Genomic DNA, 20,351 nt, shown 5'->3' on the forward strand with positions numbered 1-20,351 from the left:
TTCCTTCCTTCCTTCCTTCCTTCCTTCCTTCCTTCCTTCCTTCCTTCCTTCTTCCTTCCTTCCTTCCTTTCTTTCTTTCTTTCTTTCTTTCTTTCTTTCTTTTCTTTCTTTCTATCTATAGCATCTTGCTCTGCCACCCAGGCTGGAGTGTAGTGGCTCTGGTATAGCTTACTGCATCCTTGAGTTCCTGGGTTCAAGCAATCCTCCACCTCAGCCCCCCAAGTGGCTGGGATTACAAGCGAAAGCCACCAGACTTGGCCCCTGGGAGAATTTTTACATCTTCAGAAGAATTCTCCCAAGAACTCTTGAGATGAAAATAACCCACGTCCACTCAGCACTATGAGCCAGGAACATGCAAATTGTCTTTCTCCCACCCCATAGTGGCCAGAAATCAAACAGCTATCCCAGAAGGCCAGACACTGGAGACATTTTAAAAAATTGTTTTAAAGTTTATTATATTCCATATTATGTCAAAATTTAAAACAGCTTCAGGCTGGGCTTGAGGGCTCACGTCTGTGAGCATTTTGGGAGGCTGAGATGGGTGGATTGCTTGAGCCCAGGAGTTCAAGACCAGCCTGGACAACATGGCAAAACCTAGCCTCTTCAAAAACCAAAATAATTAGCCAGGCATGGTGGCACATGCCTGTATACCCAGCTACCTGGGAAGCTGAAGTAGGGTAAAAGGATTGCTTAAGCCCGGGAGGTCAAGGCTGCAGTAAGCTATGATCATGCCACTGCGCTCTAGCCTGGATGACAGAGTGAGACCCTGTCTCAAGAGACAGCTTTAAAATTGCATACAGTATATCTCAAGAAGAGGAATAGCAACAAAGAGAAATAAAGGAAGGGGAACCAATAAAACTAGGTAGAGGTTGATGCATGAATTTCCCGGCACACTTACTAAAGACAGCACACAGATTTGGTTTTTTCGTTTGGTTTTGTTTTTTTGTTTTTGTTTTTGTTTTTGAGACAAAGAGTCTTGCTCTGTCAACCAGGCTAGAGTGCAGTGGCATGATCTCAGCTCACTACAACCTGTGCCTCTAGATTCAAGAGATTCTCCTGCCTCAGCCTCCCATGTAGCTGGGACTATGGGAACGTGCCAATATACCTGGCTAATTTTTTTTTTCATTTTTTTTTTTTAGGTGGGAGGATTGCTCGAGCCCAGAAATTTCAAACCATCCTGGGCAACAGAGGGAGACCCTGTCTCTTCACAAAAAAAAAAATAATAATAAAATAATAAAATAAAATAAAAATTAGCTGGACCTGGTAGTGCATGCTCAGGAGGCTGAGGTGGAAGGATTGCTTTAACCCAGGAGACTGAAGCTGTAGTGAGCCATGATCGTGCCACTGCACTCCAGCCTGGGGTACAAAGTGGGACCCTGTCTCCAAAAACAAAAAAGCCATCCTCTTCTAACTACTGATTGACATATGGATCATCAGTTCAGACCTTCACTGCATACAGGATTCCTAGGGGGTTCTATTTATTTATTTATTTATTTATTTTTTTTTTTTTAAAGAAAGAAAGAGAAAGAGAAAGGGGGAGAGAAAACAGGAGTCTTGCTCTATTGCCCAGGCTAGAATTCAATCTAAAAATAGGTACTAAAAACCTCTTTTATGCCGATAATTGCACTTAACAGTGGAGACAGGAAGGAATAAGGGAAGAAAATAACAAACAGCCAACCAATATTTCCTTTAAGTCTGTGAAATGCTATGCAAATGCTGAAGAGTGATTTACTTCCAATTATGTGGTCACTTTCAAAATAGCTGTAATATGATACTGAGAAAAATGTATGTTCTGTGGACCTGGGGTGAAGAATTCTATAAACATTCACTGAGTTTACTTGTTCCAGGTCTGAGTTCAAATCATAGATGTCCCTGTTAATTTTCTATCTCGTTGATCCGTCGAATATTAACAATGTGGTGTCAAAGTCTCCCGCTATTATTGTGCGGAAGTCCAAGTCTCTTTAGAAGTCATTGGGAACCTGTCTTATGTATCTGGGTGTTCCTATATTGGGTGCATATATATTTATGATCATTGACTCCTGTTGTTGCATTGATCCTTTTACCGTTATGTAATGTCCTTCTTTGTTTCTTTTAGTCTTTGTTACTATTAAAGTCAGAGATGAAAGTTACAACTCCTGTTTTCTTTTTTTTTTTTTTTTTTGCCCTCCATTTGATTGGTAAGTCTTCCACCAACCCTTTGTTTTGAGTCTTTGTGTGTCCTTGCTTATGAGATGGATCTGGATACAGCGAACCGATGGGTTTTGACTTTTTATTCAATTTGCCTGTCTGTGTCTTTGATTGGGGCATTTAATCCATTTAAATTTAGGGTTAATATTGATATTTGTGAGTTTAATATTGCCGTTTAATGCTAGCTGGCTATTTTGCCCATTAGTTGATATAGATTCTTCATTATGGAGATACTCTTTACCTTCTGGTAAGTTTTTGGGATGACTGATACTGGTTGTTCCTTTCTGTGTATAGTGCTTCTTTCAGAAGCTCTTGTAAAGCAGGCCTGGTGGTGATGAAATCTCTGGGTGCTTGCTTGTTCGTGAAAAATTTTATTTTTCCTTCATTTATGAAGCTTAATTTGGCTGGATATGAGATTCTGGGCTGAAAATTCTTTTCTTTGAGGATATTGAATATTGACCCCAACTCTCTTCTGGCTTGTAGGGTTTCAGCTGAGAGATCTGCTGAGTCTGATAGGCTTCCCTTTATGGGTAACCTGACCTTTCTCTCTAGCTGCCCCTTTATTTCAATACTGGTGAATCTAACGATTATGTGCCTTGGGGTTGCTCTACTTGAGGAATATCTTTGTAGCGTTCTCTGTATTACCTGAAGTTGGGTATTTTTCTGCCTGACTAGGTTAGGAAAGTTTTCCTGAATAATATCCTGAAGAATATTTTCCAGCTTGGATTCATTCTCTTCATGACATTCAGGTACACCTATCAAATGTAAATTAGATCTTTTCACATAGTCCCATATTTCTTGGAGACTTTGCTCATTCCTTTTTACTCTTTCTTCTCTAATCTTGTCTTCTCATTTCATTTCATTAAGTTGGTCTTCGACCTCTGATATCCTTTCTTCTGCTTGATCAATTCGACTGTTAAAACCTGTGCATACTTCGCAGAGTTCTCATATTGTATTCTTCAGTTCCATTAATTCACTTATATTCCTCTCTAGATTGTCTATTCTCATTAGGATTTCGTCGAAACTTTTTTCAAGGTTCTTAGTTTCTTTACATTGGGCTAGAACATGTTCTTTTAACTCACAGAAGTTTCTTATTATCCACCTTCTGAAGCCTAAATCTGTTAATGGAACACACTCGTTCTCCATCAGGCCTTGTTCCCTTGTTGATGAGGAACTGTGATCCCCTGTAGAGGGAGAGGCATTCTGATTTTGGGTTATTCTCAGCCTTTTTACACTGGTTTCTTCCCATCATTGTAAATTTATCCACCTATCATCTTTGTAATTACCGACTTTCAAATTAGGTCTCTGAGTGGACGCCCAACTTGTTGATTCCCAGTGCCGGAATCTGAGCAACTCACTGCGTCGGCCAAAACAGCAACGTTAAGATTCGTGGTGCTTTTCTGCCTGGGAATCTCTGGTCTGGCTTCCTTCTCGAGTCCCTTTTTAATCAGCTGAATAGGCGAGTCTGCCTTCCCAGGGCTTCAAACATCGACCGAAAGGGGACCCAGTCCCATTTACTCTGCATCAATAACCGCCACGCCGGCCACAAGAGTCACGCCGGCGACCCGTGGGGCTCCTCTACTGGGAATCTTCTGGTCCGTGAGCAACAAAAATTCATCTGAAAGTGTGGTGTCCTCTCGTTCTCTGCGCTTTCACTGGGAGCTAAAATCCTGAGCTGTTAGTAATCAGCCATCTTGGATCTCTCTCCCACCTGGCTAATTTTTGTATTTTTTTTCTTTTTTTTTTTTTATTTGCATTTTAGGTTTTGGGATACATGTGAAGAACATGCAAGATAGTTGCATAGGTACACACATGGCAGTGTGATTTCCTGCCTTCCTCCCCTTCACCTATATCTGGCATTTCTCCCCATGCTCTCTCCCCAGCTCCCCACCCCCACTGTCCCTCCCCTGTTTCCCCCCAACAGACCCCAGTATGTAGTGCTCCCCTCCCTGTGTCCATGTGTTCTCATTGTTCAACACCCGCCTGTGAGTGAGAACATGTGGTGTTTGATTTTCTGCTCTTGTGTCAGTTTGCTGAGAATGATGGTTTCCAGGTTCATTCATGTCCCTACAAATGACACGAACTCATCGTTTTTGATGGCTGCATAATATTCCATGGTGTACATGTGCCACATTTTCCCTGTCCAGTCTATCATCGATGGGCATTTGGGTTGGTTCCAGGTCTTTGCTATTGTAAACAGTGCTGCAATGAACATTCGTGTGCATGTGTCCTTATAGTAGAACGATTTATAATCCTTTGGATATATACCCAGTAATGGGATTGCTGGGTCAAATGGAATTTCTATTTCTAGGTCCTTAAGTAATTGCCACACTGTCTAATTTTTATATTTTTAGTAGAGACAGGGTTTTGCCATCTTGGCCTGGCTGGTCTTGAACTCTTGACCTTAGGTGATCTGCCTGTCTCGGCCTCCCAAAATGCAAGGATTACAGGTGTGAACCACCACACCCAGCTGGTTCTGAGCTTTTTAGCAAGGGAAGAAGTGGTCAGGCTTAAAGATAACCCAAATCACTTTAATTCCTTTACCCTTTTATTTTCATTTTTTTAATCTATCATTTATTGAGCTTCTACTATGTGCCAGGTACTGTCTGAGGCATGAAGGATACAGCCACAATCGCAATGAAGTCCCTGTCTCCGTGTAGCTGACTCTCCAAGTGGGAGAGGGAAACAGCATGCAAGCAAACAATGCCATACATGAGAATAACGTGTCAGGCGGGGCTAAGTGCTAAATGAAAATGACCACAGCATGCACAAGGATGGAAAGGGACTGGGGAGAGGTGTGGCCATTTTAGGGCACTAGGGAAGCCCCCAAGGACTGGCGTTCAGGCAGCAACCTAAAGATCGAGGTGGGGAGCTGTACAGATGTGTGGGAGAAGAGTGTCAGGCAGAGGACAGTGTGTGCAAAAACTACACAGTGTGAGAGCCATGGGTGTCTGTGACACTCCCGAAAGGACAGCGTGGCCCAAGCACAGTGGACCGGGAGCCCAGGAAGGGGTAGGACGTTCACGGCACCCTGGGGAGGAGATGCGGTCAGAAGAATGCGATTTACAGGCCATGGCTGTAGGGCGGGGAGGAAATATGATTTCAAGAGACCACTCTGGCAACTGTGTAGAAAATGGTGTCAGCAGGGGCAGGGTGTTAGTTTGCTGGGGCTGCCATAATAAAATGCCACAGGCTGAGTGGCTTCAACAGCAAAGTTATTTTCTCATGGTTGTGGAGGCCAGAAGTTCAAGTAAGATCAAGAGATGGGCAGGTAACTTTCTCCTGAAGTCTCTCTCCTTGGCTGGCTGCCACCACCTTCTCACTGTGTCCTCACATGGTTTCTCTCTGCGCATGCACATCCCTGATGTCTGGGTGTCCAAATTTCTTCTTCTCATAGACACCAGTCAGATTGGGTTAGGGCCCACCCTGATGACCTCATTTTGACTTAATCACATCTTCAAAGGCCTTATCCCCAAATATAGTCCCATTCTGAGCTACTGAAGGTTAAAGCTTTAACACACGAATTGGAGGGGACACAGTTCGACCTGTAGCAGGGCAATGATAGAAGCAGGGAGACCAGTTATGAGGCTAATGCTGTGATCCAGGCAAGAGATGATGGTAGCTTGGACCCGAGTGACAGGTGTGAATGTGGGAGAAGTGCTCAGATCCCGCAAGTATCTCACAGGTGGGATGGGATTCACTGATAGAGGGATTATAGAGTGTGAAGAAAGAGGGGAGACAAGGATGGCTCCAGTTTCTTTTTCTTTTTTTTTTTTAATCATAAGCAACTGGAAGCATGGAGTTGACATTTATTGAGATGGGAAAACTATGGGAGGAGAAAATCTGGGGGGAATGCTGAGATCCAGGAGTTCAGTTTGGGACATGCTAAGTTGGAGGTGCCTATTAGGCATCCAGGTGGAAATACCAAGTAGCCAGGAGGAGATAACCAACATGCAGTTTAGGAGAGCGGTCAGGGTTGAATGACATTATTATTTTTTTCTCATTCCTATGGTTTCTTTTTTTAGTGGAAAAATTTTGCTGAGACATAATTCACACATCATAAATTTATCTTCTAAAATGTACAGATTGGTAGGTTTCAGTATATTCACAGGATGGTGCAACAATCACCACTATCTGATTTCAAAACATTTCATCACCCCAAAAAGGAATCCCATACCTATTAGTCATTCCCCATCCCTCTCTCCCCTCAAGCCCTTGGTACCATGAATCCGCTTTCTCCCCTATGATTTGCCTATTATGAACATTTTATAAAAATGAAATCATAAAATCTGTGGCCATTTGTTTCTGGCTTCTTTCACTGAGCATAATGTTTTCAAGGTACACCTACGACTATTAGTGCTTCATTCCTTTTTATGCCTGAATAATATTCTATTGTGTAGATTAGCCACGTTTAGTTTGTCTATTCATCAGTCAATGGGCATTTGTGTTTTTCCACTTTGAGCTATTATGAATAATGTTGCTATGTACATTCATGTATAAGTTTTTGTGTGAACATGTGTTTTCAGTTCCTTTGGGTATACTTAGAAGTGGAATGCTGAGTCATAGGATAATTTTATTTTTAACATTTTCAGGGACTGCCAAACTGTTTTCTAAAACAGCTGTACATTTTACATTCTCACCAGCAATGTATGAAAGTTCCAATTTCTCCAGATATTCAGCAATCCTTGTTATTGTCTGTCTTTTTTTATTATAGCCATCCTAGTGAGGGTGAAGTGGCATCTCATTGTGATTTCGATTTGCATTTCTCTGATGACTAATGAGATTGGACATTTTTCACATGCTTATTAGTCACTTTTATATCTGCTTTGGAAAAAATGTCTATTCAGATTTGTTGCCTATTTTTTCCATTGGGCTATTTATCTTTTTATTGTTGAACTGAGGAGTTCTTTATATACTCTGGGTATAAGTACCTGTCTAATATATGACTCACACATATTTTGTCCTATTCTGTGGATTTTCTTTTTTCTTTCTTAATCATTCTTGGAAGCATAAGAGTTTTTCATTTTGATGACCCGACATACAAATTTGAGAGTCATCAGCATATAAATGTTATTTTAAGCCACAAGACTCCACAAGATCCACTAGGAAGTTAGTGGGCCAGGAATGGTGGCTCACACCTGTAATCCCAGCACTCTGGGGGGCTGATGTGGGTAGATCATTTGTGGTCAGGAGTTCAAGACCAGCTTGGCTAACATGGTGAAACCCTACCTCTACTAAAAATACAAAATTTAGCTGGATGTGGTGGTGGGTGCCTGTAGTCCCAGCTACTTGGGAGGCTGAGGCAGGAGAATCACTTGAACCTGGGAAGCGGAGGTTGCAGTGAGCCAAGATCATGCCACCGCACTCCAGCCTGGGCAACAGAGCGAGACTCTGTCAAAAAAAAAAAAAAAAAAAGGGAATAGAAGTGTCCAAGGACTGAACCCAAGAATGCCCACCATCCAGAGGCCCAAGAAGTGAAAAGTAACCAACTAAGAGGACTGAGGACTCCACTCTCACTTCCTCTTTTCTCGCAGTTTTGGAGTGTTCATTCCTTTCCAGAGTAGTGACAGAAAATCAAAAACTCTTGTTTTTTAGGCATTGCAATTCCAACCCTCTCTTCCAATTCTCACCTTCAAGGACTTTGCCCATTCTGATGGGGAGTGCTATCATATCAATTGAGGCCCCAAGATGGCATTAAAACCGCCAGAGATTTATTGGATTTCCTGACCATGAAAGATAAGGGTGAAAGGGAGTGGGAGTGATCAGGAAGAGCCTTCAGACTGCATTGTAGCTGTGACACCTTTGAAAGGAGAGAGGGAAAAAAGGAGGGTTGGGTAGGAAGAGCTTCAGGCTGTAGTGCGGTTCTGAGAACATCTTGTCAAGCCCACCTGGGGCCCCAGCACAAAACTTGCCCACAAAGTTGTCCATGCTGGCCAGAAATGGCTTGGCTCTAGTACTTCTGCCAAACTACCATTGGCTGGGCACAGCCTGGGGAGAATGCTGCCCTAGCATGAACACTGAGGTTGATCTCAAAGACACTGAAGCTGGAGACTGTCTGCTAACTGCAGTCCTTCCAGCAGGTTCTTTCTTGAAGCGAGATCTGAGTGCTGCATCCCCGTGGCTTCCACAGTCCGTCTCTAGGGCTCACAGATCCTCTTCTCAGGAAGCAGCTCCTCTGGAGTTTTCATGAGTTTCTCTTCCTGGTGGGGAAATTAGAAGGAAGTGAGAACTGACTACAGCTTCTATAGCTGCAGTAGATGCAGCTTCTCAGTGCTGCAGGGGATACTGATCCCCTCTCTTCACTAGCCATTTAAAATTCCCCTCACCCTGTCATCACCCTGCAGGTCTTCATGGCTTACCTGGTGATGTGATGTAAGCCCTCCTTCCTGAGGGGCCTGAGTCTCAGCCTTCTCAACTCAGATTGCTGTACCTATCTACACATCACCTGGGTTCCACATGCCTTCATACTTCCACTGTGTACAAGCAGCCCTATATCCTTCTGCTGATCAGGATCAATGATCTCTGCCAAGATGGTGACTCCTTGCCTACTGGCTGAACATGCCAAGTCCAAAGTTCCCTGGCAGCAGCCATAGCTTGCTGTGTCAAGAGCACACCCTTTCTGAGAATCGTGACCTCCAACCCGGCAGAGCATAGAGTTGTGGGGACAGGAAATACCAAGTCCCTCAATGGGTCATTTGGAGTAGTGATAAGTGGGGACACTCCTGCTGCCATTCCTTGGTTTCCTGGTCAATGTATTCATCCTACCGGGGACACAGTGACATATTGAGATCTCTGATTTAATGCCTTTGATGGATCCTGATGCATGGCACCCGTCGTTCAGCTGTGTCTGTGGAAAGCCATTCCCACATACTGCCAGGCCCATTGCATGTAGACAGTGTGCTTCTGGGTGGTATGACCACTGGATCGCCTGTTAATGGGCCCACACCTGCACTTCATTTGCTGTGAAGGGAACCCTGGTTAGATGTTATGTTGGGTAGGAAAACAACTGTGGATCATTTTTTCCTTAAGCCTGTGAATAGTGATGCCGACTAAGGCTCCGTCAGAAGGCAAATCCATATTCTGAACAATTCTCTCTATGAGGTTAAACTGGTAGCTCTTCCAAGACAGAAAGAGCTCAATGTTGCCAGTTTGTCACCAACTAGCCCGTTGGTTTCCTTGAGGAATAACATCACATTGGGGGCTATGTTAGCTTCCTGGGGCTGCCATAACAAAGTACCATGGACTGGGTGGCTGAAACAGCAGAAACTTACTGTCTCACAGTTCTGGAGGCTAGAAGTCCAAGATGAAAGTTTTGCAAGTTTGGTTCTTTCAGAGGGCCATGAAGGGAAGTATCTGTTCTAGGCCTGTCTCCTTGGCTTGCAGACAAGTATCTTCTCCTTGCATCTTCACATTGTCTTCTCTTTATATGTGTCTGTGTCCAGATTTCCTCATAAGGACTTAGTCATATTGGATTACAGCCAACCCTAAATGCCCTGATTTTAACTTAATGCTCTTTGAAGACCCCACCTCCAAATGCAGACACGTTCTGAAGTACTAGGGGTTAGGACTTCGGCGTATGAATTTGGGGGGAACAATATAGTCCATACAGGATCTCATGGCTGGTCTATGTTGCATCCAAGTTGAACATTCAAAGGTAGTAGTAGCTAGATCAGCCACGGTAAGTGGGGATCCGTGTTGTTTGGTCCATACATGTATGGGCACCCTCTGCTACCAAGGTCACCCATGCATGTGCCCACCATGCATTTGACATCAGCCTGCTGAATTATTTATCTACTCGGTTGTTGAGTACCTCTTCCATGGTGGATGCCTTCTGGCAGGCATTAGAATGTGATATAACAATCCTCACTTTGTGTCCACTCCCATATGTGTCTGCCCCAGATCCCTAATCTGATGAGCAGGCCATTGGCCTCTGCCCATAAATCTCTATAGTCTCACCTCAAATTACACAAAGTAGGTGGTTACATGCACCACTTTCCACTCCATCCATTGGAAAGGCTTTCCATCTCCATCCACTCTGTTTCAGGACAACTCCCGAACGTAGCTGGAGTGCAGCTGCCATGCCCTTTTGCCTTGCACCTGTCTACAAACCCAAGCCATTCATAAACCAGGCTAGGGCTTCTTTCTCCTCCTCTAGCCCAGGGCACACATTTATCTATGTAACAAGCCTGAACATCCTGCACATGTACCCTTGAACTTAAAAGTTGGGGGGAAGGAGAACTCCCAATATGGCATAGGTACCCACTGGGAGAGAAATGTTTGTGCAGCTGTGACAGGTGACCTGGGGTCTCGACTACTTGCTCATGCAGCTTGATTCCAAATGTATCATTTCCATATTGCAATGTGGTGCTGCTGGGCTCACCCAGCTTATGACTTGATCCAACAACACCCCTCATGATAGGCAGTTTCAGATACCTGATTACTTTGTACCCAATTGCCAAGTGTTCTGTCTCTGCTGGGCCCTGGGAACACGTTATGGGTTGCTCTCCAGTGCCATCTATAGCAGGCAAGTATCTGCCACTGGAGAAACAACTTATAATGCGTCTTCCAGGCTGCAAGTGCCCGGTTGCTGAGACCTCCAACTTCCCTCCTGACTGAGCCTGGTGAGAATGTGCAAATATCCTGAGTCACCAATTGTTTGAGTTTGATGACCCCTCTGTCCTGAAAGTTCAACCAAATACCCTTTCTGGGCCTCCCCTTATATGCCCCACACTGGCCCTGGGCACAGGTCTTGTCTCAGGAATGAAAACTGATAGGGCATGGAATTGCGGCAAGGCAGGCGGAGAGAGGGTGAGATGTATATTGCAGTTTTAGTGAGCCTCATCTAAGATTTACTGGTCAGGCTTGAAAAATCTGAGATACTGAAGGTCCCAACATCCAAATGGGTTCCTCAGGGTTAAGTCCCAAGCCAGAGACTTACATTGGAATTTGAGGGGATCACAGCTGTGTGTCCGCCCTGACTTTGTAGCCTCAGCTTCCACGGTTGGAGTCATTCCTTTATCTAGAACACAATCTTCTCTAGATTCCTATTTTTAAATGATATTCTTCACCCCCCTCCCAATCCTGCCCTCACTTCTCAAGAATGAGATGATGAAATCACAAATCCTTCCATATGAACTCATTTTCCTGGTCCTTTCCTCAATCCCAGGAATAACCCGGGGTAGGAGGAATGCACCAGGGGGTGCTTAGAAGGGGAAGAGCAGATGGGAAGGCAAGCAATCTCCTGCAAAATAGGCTGCTCTTCCTCACCAGGAGGGAGCAGTTGATAACACAATTTTTCTGTGTGGTATTTGGCCATGTTACCTGTTTGTACTCTAGAAAGATATCTTTGTGTCTTTGAGGTAGGAAAACAACACTTAATGTCATGCAATGGGTAGGTCAAAAAATGGATAAAATCAGGCAATGTCTGTGTCCTCTTGGTGCCTCCAGCAGGTGCTGGGGAGAGGGGAGGACATCAGAGTCGGCTTAGCCTACCTATGCGCTTTTGTCTTGAACCTCTTCAGGGTGAAAATGATCCCAGTTCCAAACTGGAGGAAAGCAATACACCCTTCTCTCGCCCTGCAGCTTTGTGGGGCAGAACACTGCACTCATCCTGGAGAGCAGATGGCTGTGATTGTTCTCTTTGCAGGCAGGCAGCCCTTGCTTGTTTCCAGCTGCAGGACAAAGCTGATGCAGAAAGAGCTAGTTTGTGATGAACAAGGAGTTCATCACAAACCTTACAGGCAGAGTGGGGAAGAGTAGAGGTATGAGTTTCAAGGGGATTGGCCTCCAAAGTGGAGCCCCTTACTACTGCCTCTCACCCTGAATGGACCTGGAAATCTAGTAACCAAGCATCTCTAGGCCTCAGCTCCCAACTCTGATAGATAGATGGATAGATGGATGGATGGATGGATAGATAGATAGATAGATAGATAGATAGATAGATAGATAGATAGATGAGATAGGGCCTCTCTCATAGCATTGTTTTAAGATTTAAGGGGCTAAGTTGTAGAGTGCCCAGTCCAGGCCTGGCATTCTAAGTTCTTATCAATGAAAGCTGCTGGAAGTGTAGTCTTCCTGCGCTGGGTATTGAGCAGCAGATATGTACTGTTTCTCAAGCTCAAAGATGTCTGAAAATTTTTAAATGATATGCAGTCCAACTCCCAGCCCCTGTTCTATCAGGCTTCAGGAAACTCTGTCTCAGCTATTATTGCAACCCTCCACCCTCTAGTTTTCTCAGGCTGCCGAGACATTGGGGGCTATACTGTAGTTGACTCAGCGGACTAGTGCATGGGCCTTGTCCAGGCTCAAGTGAGCACCCAAAACCTGGACTTCTGTGCCTCCTAGGGTGCAGGACTCTCATACCCGGCTCCCATGCCTGGTGTCTCCCTTCCTTAGCCCACCTTAAAGCTCCCTGTTCCTTCTCCATTTGCAACTCCCTAGATCCCACATGACCTCAAGGATCTACAAGGAGGTAGTTCTAGGACCCATCATTCACCAACCTGCAGATCTCCCACTGCTTGAAGAAATCCTGTTCCACCTCTTCTCAACCAACCACAGTAAGGCCGCTTATGCTCTGGCCCCTGGGGCCCCAAGCATCTGCTCCTCAGCTTGGTAAGATCTTCATGAAAGAGAGAACGACAGGCTGGCTTCAGACAACTTCTGCTTTTAGCTCTGAATCACAAACTCCCCCAAGACAGGAAGGTGCTGGGGTGGGAGTAGTAAGAGAGTAAAATATACGTTGATTTATTTACTTAGTTATTCAAATATCTCTTCTATATGGCAGGTACCACTGCAGAGGGATTTAGGGGTAAGTGCATAAACATAATAGGCAATTTTGCCTAATATTAAAATGCTATAAAGAGAAGTTTTAAAAGTAATCCAGGAGAGAATGGGGTGGGAGAATTAACATTTGGTTGGGTAGTTGAGGGCAGGCTCCTTAAGGAGGTAATGCCTAACTGGGGACTCTGCTGCTCAGAAACCAGTCATGCAGATATCTGGCAGGAACATCCAGATGGAGGGATCAGCCCTCACGGTGGGAATGAGCTTGGCCTGTTCTGGAGTCACGAGCAAGGTGGTGGTGCAAGATGAGGCCAGAGAAGTTGCTGGAGGCCATATCATGACCTTTAAAAGTGGTTTGGATTTTATTTTAAATCCACTAGGAAGCCCACAGGATTTGAAGCAGAGTGGTAACATAATCTGATACTATTTTTTTCTTTTTTTTGAGACTGTCTCACTCTGTCACCCAGGCTGGAGTGCAGTGGTGTGATCTCGGCTCACGGCAGCCTTGACCTCCCAGGCTCAAGCCATCCTTCCACCTTGGCCTCCTGAGTAGCTGGGACTAGAAGCATGTGCTACCACGCCCAGCTAATTTTTGTATTTTTTGTAGAGATGGGGTTTAGACGTGTTGCCCAGGTTGGTCTGGAACTCCTGGGCTAAAGCTATCCTCCTGCCTCAGCCTCCCACAGTGCTGGGGTTACAGGCATGAGCCACTGCGTCCTACCTGATATATATATATTTTTAATATCAATGGGTTTTGGGGGGAACAGGTGGTGTTTTGTTATATGAATAAGTTCTTTAGTGATGATTTGTGAGATTTGGTGCACCCATCACCTGAGCAGTATACACTGAACACAATCTGTAATCTTTTATCCTCACCCCTTCCCACCCTTTCCCCCAAGTCCCCAAAGTCCATTGTATCATTCTTATGCTTCTGCATCCTCATAGTTTAGCTCCCACTTATGAGTAAGAACATAGGATGTTTGGTTTTCCTTTCCTGAATTACTTCACTTAGAATAATGGTCTCCAACTCCATCCAGGTTGCTGTGAATGCCATTATTTTATTCCTTTTTATGGCTGAGTAGTATTTGATGTTATATATATATACCACAATTTCTTTATCCACTTGTTGGTTGATGGGCATTTGGGCTGGTTCCATATTTTTGCAATTGCAAATTGTGCTGCTATAAACATGTATGTGTAAGTATCTTTTTTTGGATAATTACTACTTTTCCTCTGAGTAGATACCCAGTAGTGGGATTGCTAGATTAAGTGGTAGTTCTACTTTTAGTTCTTTAAGGAATCTCCATACTGTTTTCCATAGTGGTTGTACTAGTTCATATTCCCACCAGTAGTGTAAAAGTGTTCCCCTTTCACCACATCCACACCAACATCTGTTATTTTTTGATTTTTTTGATTATGGCCGTTCTTGCAGAGATAAGGTGCTGACATGTATATTTTTTTTAAAGGTAACTTTGGCTGGTGGTCAGAAAATGGTTTGTGCAGGGGCAAAAGTGGAAGCAGGGGACTTTTGAGAAGCCTCACCATAGCACAGGGGAGACTGTGGCACCTGTACTATGCCATTATCCACCATAGTATACCTCCATGGGTGTTATTATTTTAATATTCAAGCTACTGGAGTACCAGCAAAAGCAGTATGGCCTCCTTTATCATTTCTAGTGGGCATTTTAATTACACTCTTTCTTATTTCTCTTTTTATTTAGGAATGAACATATGCAGTTTCCTACTAAGTTATTTTAAGTCTCATGCTCAATCACCATAAAATTAATTTGTGTTTCTGAGAAGTGTATTCTTATGATGAGCTATCTTTCCCATTTTCCATTCCCATTTGACAACCTTATGGTTAGCCAGCTCATTCTTCTCCTTATAGGTCAACTTGACTAGGCTAAGGGATGCCCAAATCACTGGTAAAACATTATTTCTGTGTGTCTGTGAAGGAGTTTCTGGAAGAGACAAGCATTTCAATCAGTTGACTGAGTAAAACAAACTGCTCTCCCCAATGTGGGCAGGAACCGTCCAACTGCTGAGGGCCCAGATAGAACAAAAAGGCAGAGGAAGGGTTAATTTTCTCTCTCTCTTCTTGAGCTGGGACATCCATCATCCCCTGTCCTCAGACATCGGAGCTCCTGGTTCCTGAGCTTTTAAAATCCAGGATTTATACCAGCAGCACCCCTACCTCCCTATCTCCCTACCTCCCTTCCCATGGCCTAACCCCGAAGTAGACCTTTGGCCTTGGACAGGGAGTTACACTATGAGCTCCTGTGTTTCCCAGGCCTGTGGACCAGACGGAATTACACCACCAGCTTTCCTGGTTCTGCAGTTTACAGACTGCTTATCAAAGGACTTCTCACCCTCCATAATCCCCATCATGAGCCAATTCCCGTCGTAAATCTCCTTTATATCTATATGGATCCTTTTGGTTCTGTTTCTCTGGAGAACCCTGACTAATATCCCTTCCCTTTTCCTTCTTCTGTCTTCTAGTGAGGATTGAATTTGGTCGACTTCCGTCTTCATTTTTGAGCCAATTCCTCTTTATAACCTTTGCTGTTCTGCACAAAGGTCATCAAAGGTAAAAATAAAGATTTGTACCATAAAAACCAGTCATATTTAGTCATAATCATGTCTATCTTAAGCACTTACCATGTATTAGGCACCAAGCTGAAAGTTTGTCTCATTGAATTTTCAAAATGAAATAGATACTTCTGTTGTCCCATTTCACAGAAGAAAAGCTCTGGGAAACTTAGCAAATTTCCTCAGGTCTCATGCTAGGGTGAGTGGCAGAGCCAGCTTTCAGGGCTAAGCTCTCTGATTCCAAGGTGCACCCTTGATTAGCTACCTCATCCATTATTGGCCCAGGGGATGGTTTTCAGGCTCGGCTAACCCAGTTTGAAGACAGAAGCACATGGAGCTATGTGAGATAGACCACAGTTGCATTTTTTGCACCTCCGGGAAGTAAGCAACACGCCAATTCAAGTTCTGATGCAAATGAGAACATATTTGTTTTCTGAGTCAATCCTTGAGGCATTATCTGTAACAGGTCTGTGGCTCCTCTGGTTAGACTGGGCCTTGATTGAATGTGATGTTGCCGTCAGTCTAGATTTATGCTTACATATGTGACTGGTCCCCAGAGGCCACACAACCCTTGAATGCAGCCCAGAAGTGGTTCCTGATCACGGCACCTCCATTCCAAGAGCACATAGCTGATGCAGCTGCCGAGCCATTTCCTAGCCTAATTACTTTCTTTATTTTCATGCCTGGCCATTGATAATGACATGTGGCCACCATACACACAGTAAATAGAATTAGGATGTATTGGAAAAATATGACTTCTGTATAGAAAGTTGAGAATCCAGAAATTGCCATCTGGATTTTATGTCTTCTTGCACAATAAGACAGCCTCTGAAGGCAGCACATTTTGGGAGTCGCTTGGCAACACTCAGCAGCAGCTTGCTTCCTCTTTCTTTATCCTGCCTGCTCCCAGATGCTGAGTCCTGCTCTGTAGCTTGAGTGGAGTGGGAGGTGGGTCCATGGAGGAAAAACCTAAGGCTGTGTCTTCCTTGTTCTCTGGCTCTGACCACTGCCAGGTCGGCACAGTCCTGTTTCTGCTCATCCTGCCATGCTGCTGCTTTTCCCTCTGAAATTTTAATGAAATCGTCCTCTAGGAATCCTGACCCTCATACTCTGAATAGAGCATGCTTTGTTGTTTCACGTATTTTATGAAGGCTGGTAGAGCTTCCTAAGGAAGGCAGGTCAGGTGATGGTAAGCCAAAGATCCCACTAAATGCTAGCCATTATTACTACTGCTACTGGTAAAAACCTTACTGTGGGGTTTGTCCTTTCTCTGTCTCTTACATTCTTCTTGATGCCTAAAAAAGTGCTGGGCACACAATAGATATTCCTTCACAGATACTTAGTGGCCTGGCTTTATGCTTCCCTTTCACTACCTAGAAAATATCCCCAACCTGGCTAACGTGGTGAAATCCTGTCTCTACTAAAAATACAAAAAATTAGCCAGGCATGGTGACACGCACCTGTAGTCCCAGCTACTCAGGAGGCTGAGGCAGGAGAATTGCTTGAACCCAGGAGGCGGAGATCGCACCACTGCATGCCAGCCTGGTGACAGTGCGAGACTCCATCTTAAAAAAAAAAAAAAGAAAGAAAGAAAGAAAGAAAGAAAAAAAAATCCATCACAGTTTTCCAAACTTCAGTCATTTCTCTCTTACTTTTGCATATTTATTACTATCTGTACAATTATTTTTACAGTGTACTTTTTATTTTGTTTTATTTTTTAGACAGAGTCTCACTCTGTCAGTCAGGCTGGAGTACAGTGGCACCATCTCAGCTCACTGCAACCTCTGCCTCCCAGGTTCAAGCGATTCTCCTGCCTCTGCCACCCAAGTAGCTGGGATTATAGGTATGTGCCACCACACCCAGCTAATTTTTGTATATTTACTAAAGACTGGGGTTCACTATGTTGGCCAGGCTGGTCTTGAATTCTTGACCTCAGGTGATACGCTCACCTTGGCCTCCCAAAGTGCTGGGATTACAGGCATGAGCCACCGTGCCCAACCTTTCTTCATCATACCTTAAATCAATGGATGCCCTTTAAAAAAATTGATTTCTTTTGCAATCTGTATATTTCACCACTACCACAAACTGGAAACCAGCACCTTGTGCATTAAGTGGAAGGCAATGTTGAAACTTAATTTGTAACTATTAAAATAAAAAATAAATGTGTCCTTATATTATCTAAAAACTTCTACATCCCCTGTGAAATAGGACATTGAAGCCTGAACTTCGCTTGAAGGGGGCTGTGGTTAGGGCTGTCAGTGCACATCAGACCTTATCATTTCATTGTGCTGTGGACACGTCTTACTGCCAATATCTGCATCTCCATGCATGAGGGATTTCCTGGGAACCATAGAAGGATAGAAGGCCCCTCTGCCATGCCCTGTAGGCTGCAAGGGAATTAATACCCTGAGAGTAGCTGATGGCTGATGGGAATTGGTGGGTAAGTGCCCCAGCTCCCCATGCCTCTTGTGGGATACTATTCCCCAGAGTATCTCTGTGGGGTTAGACTCTCGTCACTCACTGTGGTAGCTGGCTGAATAACACAACCATTTTTGGCTGTCTTCCTTTCTTCTATCACCTCTCCAACCCTGAAGCAGTGTCCCTCCACTTCCCAAATGAAGGCCTTGCACTTGAATCATTGTTTCCACATCTGCTTCTGGGAGAGTCCAAACTAAGTCAGGGGCTGCTTACAAATCAGGGGCAGTGGTCATTTTTATAATTACCAGCTAAGGTTTGCACGATGTGCTTTGTACGACTGTGCATTGTCTATGGCAGTTTATCAAATGATAAGTGGGAACAGGTACAACCACACTTTGACAAATATTTCATCTCAGTGACATTTTCCCCACAAAAGAAATGATTTGAAAATATTTTCCAGAAAAATTTTTAAAACAAAATCTAAATAGTTTCCAATAATAATGGCTCTTTCCAACACATACAAGTAAATATGAGCTGTTTGGATAATGTTTTGTTTGGATAATGTCCGCTGGTGAAGGAAAGTCAATATGCTTCAAGCCTGGGAGATATTAAGCAGAAAGCTTGGTTATAAATGCAAATAAAGCCCAGCACAATGGCTCATGCCTATAATCCCAACACTTTGGGAGGCCAAGTCAGGCAGATTGCCTGAGCCCAGGAGTTCAAGACCAGATTGGGCAACATGACAAAACCCCATCTCTACAAAATAATAATAATAATAATAATTTTTAAAAGTTAGCAGCATGGTGGCACATGCTTGTAGTCCTGGCCACTTAGGAAGCTGAGGTGGAAGGATTCCTTAAGTCCAGGAGTTCGAGGTACAGTGAGCTATGATTGCACCACTGCACGCTACCCTGGGTGACAGAGTGAGACTCTGTCTTAAAAAGAAAACAAAAAAAGAAAGAAAGAAAGGAAAATGGGTCCTGGGTAAGCAGCTAACGACTCTGCCACAGAATAAGGATCAAGGAAAATTCCTTTGAGGAAGCGACATCTAAGCTAAGACTTAAAAATAAACAAGAGTTACCTATGCTAACAGTGGGAGAGGCATAACTGAAAGAGGGAACAGCAATACATGGAGCGAAAGGAGGGGAGGGGAAGACAGTACAGCTTCCCAGCTGTGCATCCCATAATAAACAGCATGAGATGATTCTGACCCCTTCCTGGCTTCCCATAGAGAGGCACAAGGATTGCTGTCAAATAATAAAAGAATGCTGAGCAGGAATATTAAGTGACTGTTCTCAGAAAGAGAAGATTATATATCACCGTTTCTCCATGACTCATCCCTTCCCACATATCTTCAATTTTGAGCATTTAGTCGTTTTTCCACTGGAAGGATGAAATGGTGGTCCCTCTTCCTGCCAAACTCCTCATCAGCTTTGTTTTGGACATTGGAAAAAAGAAATCCTGTTTCCTGTCTTTTGTTTCCTGGCTGTAGCCTCTGGTTCCGCCCCCTTCTTGGTCTCACAGTGTCTATTTCCGCCTCAGGCCCCAGAGTCTCTAACAAACACATAGATCACTTTTCTCTTCCACAGTTACTAGTTAGTTACACAGAATTATCAAAGAGGAAAATAACTTTTCTACATCCCAGGAGTTTTTTTTCTCCTAGGATCACTTTATTTATTTATTTTTTTCCTTAGGTTAAGTTCCCAGGCTCTCTTCTGCAAAGGCAGGAAGAAATTAGCAGGTGTTGGGGGCCTGATTCTCCCCGGGAACATACTGGAGCCGTGTTGGTGTCAGACCAGAAATGATGTAATCAAGTCACTGGCAACAGAATGAAGACAAGGAAAACTCCAGGGTTTATATCTTGGGTGTGGAGATTGAGATATAATATTATGGCCAGGAGGGGGAGTAAAGTGGACCTCCTTGCAAAGAACAGCTTTTGAGTTTGCATAATTTTTCCCACTTCTAGGCTGGTTGACCTTAAGCAAATTACTTGACCACGTTAAGGTTTGGCTTTTTGATCTATGAAAAAGTAAATGACAGGCCTGGTTACGGTAGCTCACACCTATAATCCCAGCACTTTGGGAGGCTGAGACAGGTGGATCACCTGATGTCAGGAGTTCGAAACCAGACTGGCCAACATAGCGAAACCCCGTCTCTACTAAAAAAATACAAAAATTAGCCAGATGCGGTGGTGGGCACCTGTAGTCCCAGCTGCTCAGGAGACTGAGGCAGGAGAATCGATTGAACCTAAGAGGCAGAGGTTGCAGTGAGCCAAGATCATGCCATTGCACTCTGGCCTGGGTGACAGAGTGAGGCTCCATCTCAAAAAAAGAAAAAAAGAAAAGAAAATGACAGTACCTTCCAATAATGTATCCATT

The 20,351-nt window shown here is 44.0% G+C and overlaps 1 long non-coding RNA gene across 1 annotated transcript in view; it reads left to right on the forward strand.

Moving 5' to 3' along the window:
* Positions 1-20,351, forward strand: part of LOC116525813 — a 373,035-nt gene that overhangs the window by 342,831 nt on the left and 9,853 nt on the right. The gene's annotated exons all lie outside the window — the stretch shown is intronic.

Source organism: Sapajus apella, unplaced genomic scaffold (assembly GCF_009761245.1).
Source record: "Sapajus apella isolate SASKATOON/1434 unplaced genomic scaffold, GSC_monkey_1.0 scaffold1, whole genome shotgun sequence".
NCBI classification, from domain to species: Eukaryota; Metazoa; Chordata; class Mammalia; order Primates; family Cebidae; genus Sapajus; species Sapajus apella.